This window comes from Hylobates moloch, unplaced genomic scaffold (assembly GCF_009828535.3).
Source record: "Hylobates moloch isolate HMO894 unplaced genomic scaffold, HMol_V3 SCAFFOLD_13, whole genome shotgun sequence".
In the NCBI taxonomy this organism is placed as follows: Eukaryota; Metazoa; Chordata; class Mammalia; order Primates; family Hylobatidae; genus Hylobates; species Hylobates moloch.
Window position 1 is genome coordinate 8500563 of NW_026652288.1, and position 13827 is coordinate 8514389.

Consider the following 13827-nt stretch of genomic DNA (forward strand, 5'->3'; position numbering starts at 1 on the left):
AAAACAAAGCAATAGTATAAGTCATATCACCAAGAGCTAATTTCTTTAATCTATCTAAAACTCCTACATATCAATAATAAAAACAGTATAATAGAAAAGTAGGCAGAGCATAGGCACAGTCAGGTCTCAGAAAAAGAATCACAAATGATTCATTCCTAAGAAAAGATGCCCAAACCCTCTAATACAAGAAACAGAAATTGAAATCAGAGTAAAATAACATTTTCACCTATCAGATGGACTTCAGCAGTATTCTGTACTGTCAAGTGTATAAGGAAACAGGCACACTAAACATTGTTAGTGGAAGTATTTAATATATACTGACATAATGTTAATAGGGAACAATTTGGAAATAGGGAAGACGATGTATTTACATTTATGAACATGTACTGCAGCACAGTGATAATATAAAAATTGGAAAAGACAGAGACTACTAAAGCATGGTACATGAAGTGAGTGGAATGAATGCTCTCTAGCCATCACAAAGAATGAGGCAGCCCTGTACCAAGAACTAAGATGAAATGATCTTTTAGATACCCCATAGCAGTAATCTTTCTCCTTGCTAAGAGAACCCAGATTTTGTTCAGTAACCAGACCAGGCAGCCATGTGTTTTAAGAAAAGCTAGACTCTTCACTAGTCTCATAGGATGAATAGCGACTGGTCTCAGCCAATCATCACCAACAACTAATTCTGGGAATGTAACTGTGCTGCAATTCTGTTCAATGAGAAATATGGCTAGGGATTACTGGGAAAGTCTTCCTCACTCTTAAAAAGGGATACAACAAAGATACTTGCTTTTCGCCTGTGGACTTTGCCATGTACATGAGACACACGGAAGGGGAAAGGCACCTGGGAATCATGTGGCGGGCAGCCTAAGAGAAACAAATAAGAAAGCAGAACAGAAAGATTAAAGAACCTAGGCCTTGATGAGGTTGCTGAGCCACTGAATTAACCAATCCGGAAAGCACGCTATCTCTGTATTTCCAAGAGGAAACAGACGTCTCCCGCGGAATATCTCTGGAAGGATACCCAGTAACTGGGAACAACGGCAGCCCCTCAGGGTGGAGGATGGGGTAAAAGGGAGACTTCTTTTTCATTATGTACCCATCTCCCTTGATATTTTGCAACATGGGCATTTATTATCTACTCCCAAATAGATGATTTTTTAAAATAATACATGCTTGCTTTCAAATTTCCAAACAAGAAGCTAAGCACCAGAATTTAAGATAGTAATTACCTCATCTCCCTATACTGAATCTGCTAGTTTCATCCCACTAAATTTTATGCAATGGCAACCACAGCTTAAAGGATGCAAGCATTTTCAAACATTTCTAGGCCATTGCCATAGAAAAAACACTTTTTCCAAGCATAATGTAAGCAAAAAGTTGGCTCTACTATTTAGAGCCAACTTTGGTAAGGTAATGGAGAATATCTAATCCAAAAAGTATAGCCTCCTCACAAATAATGAAGATGAATTCAAAGCTACCAACTGGGGAAGGTGCTTTTTATAAATCAACACAAAAATCTACAGATTACCTAGAAAGAATAACACTCTGCACAAAATTCAAACTGAAAACATCCAAAAACTGAATTATTTACTGCACTTGTACCTGACCAATGCCACCATCTTACCAAATCTGCCTCGTTTCCTTCTGGATCTCCTATTTTACTTAATGGCGTCACTTCTACCTACCTCTTCAACCTAGAAAGTAGAACCTTTATTCATACTTTTTGGGATCCCAAAATACTTTTTTTTTATTATTATTATACTTTAGGTTTTAGGGTACCTGTGCACAATGTGCAGGTTTGTTACATATGTATCCATGTGCCGTGTTTTTTAAAGTAATTTCTGTACATGTGCTTATATTAAACCGTCACTTACTGGCCTGTGAGTCTGACTTTCCTTTTTGATTGTGAGCTTCTGGTGGCTTGGGAACAAATTTTATTCATCTATGCATTCCTACCAATCCCTGAGTGGAAGGCCTGGCTCCATCTGTGCCTTTCGTTCACTGAAAGGAAAATAGGGGTGAGGGAGTGGGGGCAAGAATCATGCCTCAAGAATTTGCTTAAGATCAAGGGCAGCAGACTAATAAAACAGCTCATATTTATCTTCCATCTTGCCTAAAGGGAAACATTAATTGCTACAACTAGAAACTTTATAACCACAAATGTAAAATAAGTACAAGAAGCATAAGTACACATTCTATCAACATTCTGTAAACACTTCTTGTATAGGTACAATGGATGAACACCACAGCCATGGTTGTCCCTGCACTCACAAAACTTACAGGCCAGTAAAAGACAATTAAATGAACAATACAAAAAAATGATGGCCACTAAATCTTATGTTAGGCAGAGAAACAGCATCATGAGAGAGATTTATTTGGCATGCCTCTCTTAAGACTCTTTCTTATCTCCTGAATTATATGGCCACTGCCCATTCTAATCCCACCTACACCAAATACACTGGGTTCAGCCAGCAAGAAGCCCTGTTCTGCCAGGACAAGCCTGTACATCAGACATAACATCCTCTCCTCTTCCTCCCAGACAACAGCACAGAGAACTGCCAATCTACAGCCCAGACATCCATATGTTGTTAAAAACAGCCAGACTCCCAAAGGTTGATTAACTCACAAATCCCTAAATATATTCTCAGACCATCCATACAAACCAAAAAGCAGTAAGTTTTCCCAAATGCACCGAAACAGAAGCAGAAAGTGAGTGATTTAATCAAGGCACCACAGAGATTAAAGGTAGGCACCTACCTACCAGGCTAATAATTAGTGCTTATCTCATTTTGATCTCTGTCTTAACCAACTATAAAAAATTCCTATAAACTGAGAAGGAATTTATTTACACTGTCCTATGAAATTAAAAGGTACTAGATTAACTGCATCCACAACTGCTAAACTATGGAAGGGTTAAACTATGAAGCTTCAGTAGGCGACCTACTGAAATAAATACAAGCCGGACAAAAAATAAGTAAGGCTCAACAACATACACACATCCCAAAGCATCACACAGAACACAGACGCACAGAAAGGATGGGCCTGCTTCCTCTCCAAACACTGTCAAGCTTGCTCTGACAAATGAGAAGCCAAGCAGCCCATCCCTGAACAGGAAGAAGGGGGATGAATACCAGAACAAAAAAGCCCTTCCATAAAGCACGTTCAGAGCGTGTCTCCGTGTGTGTGCACATTGACACGTTTAATCTCTTAGGTGGTTACAAATAATAGCAAATCAGAAGACCTGCTGAAGGGAAAAAGAAAGTAGTCTAACTTCATAATGACTGCACAAGTGAATCTGGTATAGTCATACAATAGGATATTACTTACTTAGCAATAAAAAGGAATGAACTATTGACACAGACAACAGCATGGATGAATCTCAAAATAATTATGTGGAGTCCAAGAAGCCAGAAAGAGAGAAGAGTGCCTACTGTATGATTCTATTTAAATGAATTTCTAGAAAACCCAAACTAATCTATAGTGACAAAAAGCTTATCAGTGGTTGCCTGGGGATGGAGGCCAGGGAGAGGCAGGAGGGAGACGGTACCGAAGGGCACGAGGAAACTGTTGAGGTGTCAGATATGTCTATCATCTTTATTGTGGTGACAGCCTTATGGGTGGATACCTATGTCAAAACACCAAATTTTACACTTTTAGTATGTACAGCTTTGGTGTCACTTATACCTCAATAAAGCTGTTTAAATTTTTTTTAATAAAAATAAGTTCACATTGACCACCACTGGGTTCAACTGAAAACCTTGCAATGTGATTGAGGTTACTTTCCCTCTCAGAAGGGTATTTCATTGAAGTTACATATCACACTTTGTGGACAAGCAACTGTGGAATGAATACAGACGTGGAATACTGAAATGTCTGTATTTCTTCCCCATTCATCCTTTTCATGGCTTGAAAGAAGCTAGAGCATTTCAGAGAAAATTCTCATCACTTCAAGCTTCTTACAAAGGCTCTTAAAACTCGATGAACATCTAATTTTTGGAAAAAAGGGGACCTTAAAGACAATCCTGTCCAACTTTCTCAGTTTAAGGAAGTAAACTGCAGAGCCCACTCCCTAATGGCTGTGAAGTGAGCTCTATGTTGCTGACACCTTCCTCTGTCATTTTAGTCTTGACCTCTCCGCTGAACTTCAGACATTTATTCGGCTATCCATTAAACTACTTCACTTGAATATCTAATGAGTATCTAAAATTTACTGTGGCCAAAAGGGAACTGCTGATTCCCCTCACCACCAACTTCTCCTCCAAGTTGACCCATCTGAATAACTGCACCATCACACTTCGACCAAAACCTAGCAATCAACCCCTGACTGCTCATCTCCTGCCCTCCACAAGGAATCCACGCTTCAGTTCCTTAGCTCTATCTTCAAAGCACATCACAAAGCTGGCCCAGACTCTGTCTCCACGGCTGCGATGGCTTCTTCTCTGGACAATAGCTCTTTAAGGTCCCCATTTCCTCTCCTGCCTCTACCAGTCAGTCCCTACACAGCAGCCCCAGACATGAGGCCACCAATCTCCAGACCCTAAAACACTCTACAGACTGCCATGATTAAAATAAAATCTCCACTCCTTATTCTGCCCTGAAAGACCAAGGCCCCTTCCACCTCTCCAGCCTCATCTCGCACTGCTTCTCTCACTGGCTATATTCCAATATATTGACCGTCTCCAACACACTCAACTCACTTCCACCCCAAAGCTGACACTTCCCCACCTCCACACATGGAATGCACACAGATGTTTCACCATTCACAACCCTAATAACATCTTCCAAAGCTTCACAGACCTTACAATCTAAAGAAGCATCCCCAATCACTTGTCATGGACCCCATGTTACTGACTTTACAGTATTTTTAATTATCTAAAATTATCTTGTAAATAATTTTACTTATTATCATATTTGCTAATAAAATTTATCTATTCACTCATTCATTCCTGCTATGACCATTAGAAGCATTAGCCCAAATAAGAATTGTGATCCTTTCCTAATTTAACTTGAAAGCATTCCTCTCCAAATGCCTAGGTACTACGGGGTAAAAGGCATCCACCTGAGTTGAGCAATGAGAACACATAGACACAGGGAGGGGAACAACACACACTGGGGCCAGTCAGGGGGTGGGGAGCGAGGGGAGAGAGAGCATTAGGACAAACAGCTAACACATTGGGGCCTAAAACCTAAATGACGGGTTGACAGGTGCAGCAAACTACCATGGCACACGTATACCTATGTAACAAACCTGCACAGTCTGCACTTGTATCCCAGAACTTAAAGTAAAATAAAAATTATAAAAGCACCCAGCTTAAAAAAAAGGTTGGGGGGAGGGGTCTATTTTGAATCCTTTCTTACTTCCTAAGTGTGATGACTGGGTTTCCACATTCATGTGTGAGATGTGCTTTCCTCAAACCTTTTTTACAACATCAGCACACTACCTGTTATTTAAAAATAAAGGTCAATTTCAACAGTGCTACTAATTTTCAAGTCTTCAAATTATGTTTCTAAAGAACAAAAAAACTCCTCTACTGGCCTGTCTCATTATCATCAGATTTCCATTAGATACAATGTCAGCTTATCAACTTACGGATATGTTGATCTGATTTTGAAATTATACTGCTTCCCACTAAAATAGTACACTTTTCAAGAAGGATCAGGTCAATATAAAAAGTACTAACTTTTAATGATTAGATTGGGATCGGTGGTATCTTGCCTTTGGGATATTTAACCAATAATCACTTACATAATACACTATCTAAATGAATCAATTTAGGCATTTTTAATTTATTTTTCTTTTTTAGACTTTTAAAGTTTCCAGACATTGCTACCAAAGAAAATCACAATAGATTATTTTGCCTCAATGTCACATATGATGAATGATTTTCTAGGAAATCATTAAAATAATCACTGGGATGTACATTTTATAAGGACAGTGATTCTTATCTGTTTTGTTCATTGTATCCCCCAGCACCTAGTCCCACCACATTATCAGCTTAACAAGTATGTGTTGTTAAGATACTTGCAAGCTCATGTTTCCTTTTATTTTATGCAGATCGTTGTATTATTCCAAATTTAGGGAGTACTGCCAATATGTGTAATCTCTTCTTGCTATTGCTTGATGCCATTATAATATTAAGCATGAGCCTAACAGCAATTCTAAATCACAAGTTTTTGACTTCCAAACTATACAGCGACATGTGGCAAATCGATGGCAAGAGATCAACATAGATTCTTGCATAAGGTGTGATCAACAAAGACTCTTTCATGTTGTGCTGACAACACAAGACTCAACATGGAGTCCTGATATGCAGACTCCACTACTAATACGCCTAACAATAGTGTCTCTTTAGGGCTAGGGAGAAAGCCGCAGATGGAAAACCATCTGTGCATCCCAGACTATGGACTGCCAGAATATCACATTTTAGATCAACCCTAAGGTGAATCGTAAATAGCCCTACACAGCTGATAAAGGTCACCATAATTAAGTAGTCAAAGGCAGCAATTGTGAATCATAGAAAACTAGCACAGTTTTGGGATGCCGCAAGTAATTTATACTAATGAAAATTAAAGTAGTCAAGTTTGTGAACAATTTAATAAAGATTATTCCTAAAACATTACTCTTGCCCTCACATTTCTAAGAAAAAAAGCAGTAGAGATGCAACTAGGTTGTGGGAACTACATAGAACACAGTGAACACAGTGGGAATGTGTGCCACAGGAATGCACCTACCACATCACAGCAGGCTGACAACAGCGGATCTGAGGCAAGCAACTCAACACCACCCAATCAACCCTAAAGACAAATCCCTGTTCCAGCCCTGACCAAATAACCTCTGGCATTTACAACCTCTTTATACCATAGTTTCTTAATATGAAAATAAGAATAATCCCTATCTGCACTTGTAGATTATGAAGTTTATACAGAAAAAGAAAACGCAAACATGCACTTCTGATCCTTTGAGTGACATGGTCTGCCTACCTGGCCACCTGGACTGAGGTGGAAAAGGTTCAGAGCCCACTGGGAGAGGTCCAATACAAGGCAAAAAAACAAATAAACAAGCAACTGTTTAAAAAACAAAACAACCTTTTTATAAAATATTATGCACTATACCACTTCACATCCACCAAGATGCCTACAATCAAAAAGATTGTGTTGACAAGAATGTGGAGAAACTGGAACTCTCACACACTGCTGATGGGAATATAAAATGGTACAGCCACTTTGGAAAACAGTTCCTCAAAATGTGAGACATGGTTATCATATGATCCAGCAATTCCACTCCTAGGTATATACACAAGATAACTGAAAACTTAAATCTACACGAAAACTTCTACAAAAATGTTCACAGCAGCATTATTCATAATAGCCAAAATGTGAAAACACCCTAAATGTCCATCAACAGATGCATAAATAAAATGTGGTATATCCATATAGTGAAATATTAATTGGCAATAAAAAATGCACACAGATATGCAAAGATAGATAAACCTTGAAAACATTATGATAATGAAAGAAGCCAGACACAAAAGACCACATACTGTATGATTCCACTTACACGAAACAGGCAAACCTATAGAGACCGAAAGTAGACGAGTAGTTGCTTAGGGCTGAGGGGTTTGGGGAAATGGGGAGTGACTGCTAAAGGTACAACGTTTCTTTTTGTAATGAAAATGTTCCAGGTTAGACAGCAGTGATAGTTGCATGGCTCTGAGTACATTAAAACCATTGAATTGTACACTTTAAATGGGTGAGTTGTATGGTACGTGAATTGTATCTTGATAAAGCTATTAAAATATATTGTGCATTATCTTTACATAATAATTATAGCTTTCAGCCATCAAATATGTCTGATCAAGATGAAATACAGATATGCTGTCACCCCCAACGGCCCCATTCCATGTAGTTTCACAAAGTCCTGTCACAGCCACAGGCCCCAGGAACAAGAGTCTTCCCAGGGCATTTCTGCCAGAGCCTCAGAGAAGACGATGCTCTCCCTTCCCAGGATCACAGGTGGAGCTGGTTTCAAATGAGCTGCTTCTGTGACAGGAGTGAATGGGCCAACACTCAAAGAAAAGCAGGATGAGAGAGGGGGTAGCGCAGTGGGATAAAGAGGGAGGGGGAAACAGGAAGGACAGAAAGGAAGGGAGACAGAGATGAAGAACACAGTGTTTATTGTTGGACTATGTGTATCCAGCCATGTTGGCTAGCTGAAGTGGGTTTCTGTAATTTGCTTTAGGGGTGTCCTAATATGTTATTTCATTACAAACCATTTCCATATTTAACTGATGAACTTTCTAAAGATCTATACCCAAAACTAAATCCCAGGCCTTTTTTATTTAATAAAAAGACATATGAAACATTGGAAAGAGCACACAAAACTCAATGGTTAATGAAGACAGACAGACTTAGATCCAAATATGAGTAGTGGGCTTACCTAAGTGACGCTGGGTACACACCACTCAACTTCCCCAAACCTTAGTTACTTCTGTAAAGTGGGAGTGAGCCCAGGTTTAGTTTCCTCTCAGATAGGCTGCTGTCCAGATTAAGTGAGAAAACCCATGGCAGGGTCTCAATACAGTACCTGGCACATGAAAATGCTAATGTATGACCCACCATTATTAGCAGTCAACTCGTGATTTACCACAGACATATTTACAGCATAGGAAAGTTTTGTTTTAGAGCAAAGATAGTCTGAGTAAGACGAGTAGGTAAGACCTGGAGAAAGCTGTACCACACTTCACAAAAAAATATTTCTCATTCATTTGGAAAGCATTATTCTTAAGGTATGTTAGAAACTAAACTTAACAATGGTAAACACAACAGCCAGAAACAAAAATGCTAATTCGTAAAAATCAATCCTAGTTCTTCGCGAACCTTGTCCAATATATACTTTGGTCAGAGTAACTTCTTCTTAGCCTTCTGTCTGTAATCACTTTTGGAAACCACTCCTCACTTGCAAATAGTCAGCTCTAGACAACTGTTTAGATTGCTAAGCTTTCTTTACTTCTATGACGCTGCGTACTGTTGCACCCACCTAGGAGAATTCCCTCCATCCATCTACTTCCAGTGGATATCACCAACTTAGCTCAGATGTAAGATCTCCCCAAAAGTGACCATGCAGTCAACCCATCTCTGAGTTTATTTATTCATTCAACAAAGATTTAGTGAGAAACCTACTATATGCCAGGTACTGTACCAGGTGCTAGAGATGCAGAGGAGAATAAAACAGGTACCTCTTCTCTGTGTTCTCATAAGGACCTGTCCCTTCCTCATCAGAACACAAACCACTCTGATTCCCAATTTCCTAATTACTTCTCCATAACCCCTCAGAGACTCTAAGCAACCTGGGGACAGGGACTATGGTCCCTGAATCTGATTTTCATTGTATCACACTGTTTTGAATAATAAGTCATGGAAAAAAATTGAAATAGAATGGTGTGCACAGAATAGCCACAATACAACTATCCGCAATCAGAGAGACTCATGCATAGCAAATTCTGAAGTGTGTAAAGGCACAGACTTTACAGGTCACTGAGACTCCCATCTGTGCAGAATACAGCCTGCCACTGAGGTCCTGGCTGCATCTAGAGCTTGATCCAAATTATATGATACAGATATGAAATTATATGATACAGATGTAAAATACATATTTTCATAAATACATATTGTATTTTCATTGCAAATATATCTATATAAAGTAAGGAAGAATAAAACTGCACACAGATTAGCTAAAATGGAAATTTCTTAGGTGAAATGCACCAATTCCATACTCGAACTACTATAACTCACCCGATATGAAATAGGTAATTTAAATAGCCCTGTAACTGTTAACGAAACACTTTGGAATTTAAAATCTAGAAAAAAACATTTCTAGGCCCAGATGGTTTTACTGGAGAATTCTATCAAATGTTTAAAAAAGAATTAATACCAGTTTTACACAGTCCCTTCCAGAAAACAGAAGAGGAAGGAATATTTCTCAGTTCAATAAAGGGAGTGTTCCAGACTTAAGGAGACTAAAGAGACATGCGAACTAAATGCAACCTATGATTCCAAACTGGACACTGTTGCTAAAAAGGACTTGATGTGATAACTGGTAAAACTTAAAGTCTGAAGATTTGATGATAGAAATTTATTAATTTCCTAATTTTGATGGTCATTTTGAGATTACACAGAAGAATGTCCTTTTTTGTAGGAAATATCACAAAAGTATCCAGAAGTGATGGGACAGCGAGTCAGCACTTACTCTCAAATGGTTCAGGAAAACATTCTCTAAATTGTACTTGGAACTTTTCTGTGAGTTTAATATTGTTTTAAAATAAACAAAAATTATTTCTTAAACCGATAATATAGGAAGATATCTTTACGATCTCAGTATACAGAAGACTTTCCTAAACTAGGTACAAAAATATCACAAATCATGAATAAAATGTTATAATTTCAATCACATGGAAATTAAGAACTATGAATAGAATATTATTCGGCTTTTACAAGGAAAGAAATTTTGACTTTTATGAGGTCCCATAACATACCTCATATGTGAAAACATAAATGAACCTTGAAAACATATGCTAAGTGAAATTAAACCAGTCACAAAAAGACAAACACTATAGGTTTCCACTTACACAAAGTATCTAGAACAGTCAACTTTATAGAAACAAAAGGCCAGGGGTTGGGGTGAGGGGAAAATAAGGAGTTGCTTAATGAATATGCAGCTTCAGTTCTGCAAAATGAAAAAGTTCTGGGGATCTGCTGCTCAACACTGTGAATATACTTATCACTACTGAGCTGTGCACTTAAAGATGGTTACGATGGCAAATTTCATGTTTATTACCACATACATATATATGTTTGTGGTTAACACTATGAAGAAAGCAAGGAAATGATTAACACAATATTCCAGAAGTCATTCCTCTCTGGGATGGGGTCTAGAAAGGGCATGCAGGGAGCTTAAAAGGGTTTTCCTTAAGTTGGAGCACAAGTGGCTTTCATCATCCTCTAAAAGCATACATTCTCTTGCAAATCTAATTTCTCAAATCAACTCCCCAGAAAAGGGAGGATGTACTAGTACAAAAAGCTCTAAAAATAAATAAAGAACTAGGGGGGAGGGAAGGGAAGAGAAAAAACCATAAATTCTTCCAATATTATTAACTTAAAATTCTCTTTTCTGAATCATAATGAATCAATTTCTACAACAACTTAAAGTCACAAGTGGTATTGGCCAAATTTTATTTAATTTTACATAACTACCTTTTAAATAGGGAGCCAAATAATATCAATCCTTCAGCCTCCCTATCTTCATTACCAAAACAGGAGGAGTCAGACAGGAAAGCCAGTCGCCCCCACTGGTCTGAACAAGGGGAAGCAGAAAGAGGCGCTGAGGGCCAGTGTTCTCCTGGAGAAAGAGAAAGAAAAGCTGGCAGCTACACAGAATGAAGCTTGTTCAGAGGCCTCCCACTCCTGACTAGTTTTCCTCTAAGAAAAAAATGTAAGGCTCAAAATATAGGCATATAGTTCCTTAAGGGAAAAAAAAAACTAAAATGTCTAGTTCCTTTTCTCAAAGGCTTTAAGATATGCAAATCAAATTCTTCATCTTCCACTTCTCAGCTGGCTATATTAGCTGAGACTTAGGTCAGACACAGACAGGTCACACTGATGCTGACTGAAAATCATCTACATTTTACCGTTTTTTCACAATGCTTTCAGGGGAAAAAAAAGTTTGATTTAAATTTTTTTCATCATTCGAATCAAATTACCACAGGTTCTTTATTCTATCAAACTAAATTCTTATTCTGAAAATACATGGAATTCTTTAAAGATAAAATGTGTGACCCCCAAATAGAACATTGAGACCTGATCTATACCTGAACTCCAGACTCACATCTTCAATGGTCTACATGTTTATACCTCAAAATCTAACAAGCATCTGAAACTTAACACAGCCCAAAGGAAAACCTTTCATGTCCACCCTTCCCATGCTCCAAAAGCCACTTCTTTTCCAGTCCTCCCCACCCTGTCCCCTAGCTCCCCATAATTATCTGCCCTAGCTGCTCAGGCCAAAAACTTAGGAAGCGTCATCCTTGAGTCTTCTCTTTTTCTTATAACTACATTCGATCCACCAGTAAGTCATATCAGTTCTACCTTCAAGTATATCCCAAATGAGGCCACTCTGCACCACACCCGCCATGACCACTATCACCAAGCCTAGATTACTGTGACCACAAGCTGACTCCCCCCCCCGATTCAACTCTTGCCCTCCACACAGTAATGAGAGCTTCTTCAGAGGTAAACCAGAGTAGCTAATTCCTCTATTCAAAGCATCCACAGCTTACCCCTATGCATAGGCTGCTCAGAATGGCTATGCAATATGGAAAGTGGGAGTAAAAAGAGAAACTTTACAGTGGAGAAATCTGACAGACACTGCCTCAGCCAGGTGATCAAATTAACATCAAGAGTGATCAGTCACACTCAAAGTACATACCTTTGGAATGATGTGATGAAAACAACACTTCATCTTTGTGGTCTTCCTCTCAAACACCCATAAGCACAGACTCATGAGAAAAACATTCAATAAATCCCACTGGCGAGATTCTACAAAATCCATGACCAGTTATCCTCAAAGCCGACAAGGTCACCAAAAAAAAAAAAAAAAGTAAAGTCTGAGAAACTGCCACAGTCTGGAGGAAGCTAAGGAGACACAATGACTAAATGTAATACGGGCCAGGCACGGTGGCTCATATCTGTAATCCCAGCACTTTGGGAGGCTGAGGCAGGCTGATCACTTGCGAGACCAGCCTGAGCAACATAGTGAAAACCCCTCTCTCCAAAAAGTACAAAATTAGCCGTGACTGGTGGCACATGCCTGTAGTCCCAGCTACTCAGGAGGCTGACGTGGGAGGATCACTTAAGCCCAAGAGGTCAAGGCTGCAGTGAGCCATGATCACATGACTGCACTCTAGGCTGGGGGCGACAGGGCGAGATTCTGTCTTTAAAAAAAAAGTCATACGGTAGCCTGCATAAGATCCAGGAACACAAAAGGACTCTATAGACTGAATGTCTGTTTCCCCCCAAAATTCATATGTTGAAGCCCTCACCCCCGATGTGATGGCATTTGGAGATGGGGCCTTTGGAAGGTAATTTGGATTAGATGAGGTTGTGAAGATAGGTAGGGCCCTGGCCTGACTGGATTAGCGCCCTTATAAAAAGAGACAGAGGGCTTGCTCTCTCTTTCACTAAGAACGCATCTAGAAAAGACCACGTGAGCACACCCCCCAGTGGTGGCCGTCTGCAAGGCAGGAAGAGAGCCCTCACCAGAACCCAACCATGCTGGCACCTGGATCTCAGACTTCCAGCCTCTGGATCTGTGAGAAAATAAATTTCTGTTGTTTAATCCACACAGTCTATGGTTTTTGTTATGACAGTTAACTAATACAGACCTTAACCTTAAGTAAAAACTAAGGAAATCTATCAAATAAAGTACAGAGTTTAGTCAATAATAATTATCAATACTGCTTCACCACCTGTGACAAATGACCATACTAATGAAACATGTTAACAAGAGGAAAAACTGGACGTGGGGTATGTGGAAACTCTCTGTACTATCTTCACAACTTTCTGCAAATTTAAAAATATTCTAAAATTAAAAGTATATTTTCAAAAATCTCATGGCTTCCTATTTATATTATGACCAAAGTCCTCCCAGTCTTTTCTACTCATCATCTAACACTTACACCTTGCTCACTCTGGCCTACCATGTTCACCTTTACAAGGGTTACACAGGATATGAGTTACACAAGTGTACACATTTGTCAAAATTGGTCA

At 39.0% G+C, this 13827-nt stretch overlaps 1 protein-coding gene and 1 non-coding gene across 3 annotated transcripts in view; one reads left to right on the forward strand and one right to left on the reverse strand.

Annotated features, from left to right (window-relative positions):
- The window catches only part of MBOAT2 (membrane bound O-acyltransferase domain containing 2), a 153322-nt gene that overhangs the window by 122944 nt on the left and 16551 nt on the right, over positions 1–13827 (reverse strand). The gene's annotated exons all lie outside the window — the stretch shown is intronic.
- LOC116481370 (small nucleolar RNA U13) lies at positions 5353–5455 on the forward strand. The gene has a single exon (XR_004251532.1). It is a non-coding gene; the product is annotated as a small nucleolar RNA U13 (small nucleolar RNA).